General features: G+C 44.4%; 1 pseudogene; it reads right to left on the reverse strand.

Annotated features, from left to right (window-relative positions):
- Nucleotides 1-1838: 1838 nt before the first annotated feature.
- LOC138839516 (large ribosomal subunit protein uL22-like) lies at nt 1839-2362 on the reverse strand (annotated as a pseudogene).
- Between the last annotated feature and the right edge of the window lie 227 nt (nt 2363-2589).

The raw sequence follows: 2589 nt of genomic DNA on the forward strand, positions 1-2589 counted from the left end.
CTTGAGTCTCTCCTTTCTCCAAGTGGTACAGCCTCTCCATGGACACCAGGCAGTATCGGTGCCCGCTCCGGATTCTAGGGGCTACTTGGTGCCACATGCCCTGGCGGCTCATCTCCTTCCTTCCGGATCAGCTAGAACCCGGTTGGCAGTGAGGAATGAGCAACAGAGGTTTGGCTCCACCACCAGGTGGCAGAGCTTGACCAGGGACATGTTCAGAAACGACCACTGATACAGGCTATAGGAAGGGACCTTACCAAAGCCCTGCATGCGTTTGTTCTTCCTGGTTACATCTACTCCCGAGATGGAACAAACATCTTGGGTCACGCCTTTCAGCCTGGTCTGAAGCGTTGCCCGACATCCCCTCACCGGATTGCCATAGCGTCGCGGTTTAGCCAAGCCCTGAACCTTTAACCCTGCGCATATATATGTTCGGTGGTCCTGACCTGGTCGCTAGCTCTCAGGTCTCCACTGTGGGAATCTCTGGAAACCGAACTGTGAGGTCTGATAGGGAAAGAGAATTGGAATGCCATTCTCTAACAAGACTCCCAGAATGCTGGTGGTTGCCCTGGAAAGATGAAACAGTCCTGGCTTAACAGAGGTTCAGATTTCTACCTGAAGCTGAGTTGGTCAGGCCCTAAGCTGTTTGAGAGCCTGAGGGTAGACAAAAGCTTATGCAAATTTTAAGCTGTTTACTGCTTACCTCCCCTTTCTAAAATAAGGAAGCCATTTATCACTTTTATACAAATTTAGGTCACGTATTGGTGTTTGTGACTTCAAAGATATTGATACCTTTCTTTCTGTATGTACTCCCCTGTACTAAACTCCATAAAAGCCTTGTTGATGGGACCTCGAGCATCTGAACCTGGAAGAAGGCTTCAGGTCCCCTGATACTCCACCTCAATTCCATAATCCAGTCTCCATTATTCCTTTATCCCTGGTCACAGAGGGCATAGCCATTTTGTAGCAGCTGTATGGGTTTGCCCCACCCTCCTTCTTTTGCTCACACTGGGACTTGAACTTAGGGCTTTGCGCTCTCCCTTGCTTTTTTTCTGAGGCCTAGTGCTCTACCGCTTGATACATAACTCCACTTCTAGCTTTTTGGTGGCTAATTTAAGAAGTCAACCCTGTGCTGGTTGGCTTCAAACCTGTATCAAATCTCAGCCTCCTGAGTAGCTAGGGTTATAGGTGTGAGCCACAGGTGCTAGCTGTTTTTGACCTTTCATTTACACAAATGCCCCAGTTTGAGTCCAACCTCTGCCATGTGACTTTAGGCAATTTAGTTAAGTCACTATTTGCCTACATGTTTAAAATGGTGACAATGCAGGAACTTTCTTTATAGAACTTCTGTAAGTACTAAATTAATACATTTAAATTATTTAGAATAGGGCTTGCATATATACTAAGTGGTCAAATAATGTTAAGGAAATAGAAATGTTTTAATTTTTTTTTTTTTGTCAGTTGTGGGGCTTGAATTCTGGGCTTGGGTACTGTCCCTCAGCTCTTTGGCTCAAAGCGAGCACTCTACCACTTGAGCCACAGAGCCACTTCCGATTTTCTGAGTGGTTTATTAGAGATAGGAGTCTCATGGACTTTTCTTGCCTGGGCTGGCTTTGAACCATGATCCTCAGATCTCAGTCTTCTGAGTAGCTAGGATTACAGTCATGAGCCACCAGTACCCGGCTGTTTTAATTTTTTGAGTATGCATTTCTGAGCACAGTTTCCTGATATATTTGTTGTCAATTGTAGTAGACAGCTGTTGATCCACATTTAATTGGTGAAAAAAGCTTCACTTCCTGTTTATTATTTTTTCATTTATCTGTATTTATTTTATGCTAAATTTATTCCTTTGCCATAGGTTTCTGTTTCTTCAGCTTCTTCTGGGATACCTTTTCCTTCTGTGCAACCTCGTCTTCTGGTTTAGGAACAATTTGCTCCTTCTCTATAAGGATCACCTCAATGTGCCAGGGGGAGTTCATGGATGGGTTAATACTACCATGGGCTCTGTAAGTTCGGTGGCGCATCTTAGGTGCTTTGTTCACGTCTAAACCCTTCAGTTCTGCATTACTCTCTGCATTCTTAAGCATGTGCAGCAGAAACTCAGCACTCTTTTTGGGCCACTGACCCTGTGTCCGGCCCCACTGTTTGGCCTGACACACCTACCAACTTCACCATTGTATTGCTGGAATGGCACACATTGCTTCTTTAATGTGACATCTTTCAGATACGTGGTAGCTTTTTGGATATGCATTCCCTTGATGGCCTGGGCTGTTTCTTTGGTGTTCTTAAAGAAAACACAAAGATTTGAACCTTTTGACTTGCATGATTTTGTGGGGTTTTCTGGGTCTAGAGAGTAGCCAACCATTTTTTTCACTGCTTACCTCAGACCACTTATAGGAAGTGTTTATTATTTTAGGTAATAGACTTTTTTGTTTTGTTTTGTTTTGTTTTTTTGTTGGTCATGAGGCTTGACTGTGGGCCCAGATGCTGTCCCTCAGCTCTTCAGCTCAAGGCTAGAGCTCTACCACTTGAGCTACAGCACCACTTCCAGTTTTCTGGTGGTTTATTGGAGATAAGTGTTTCACGGCTTTT

Source organism: Dipodomys merriami, unplaced genomic scaffold (assembly GCF_024711535.1).
Source record: "Dipodomys merriami isolate MVZ:Mamm:240054 unplaced genomic scaffold, mDipMer1.0.p SCAF_3, whole genome shotgun sequence".
Lineage (NCBI taxonomy): Eukaryota > Metazoa > Chordata > Mammalia > Rodentia > Heteromyidae > Dipodomys > Dipodomys merriami.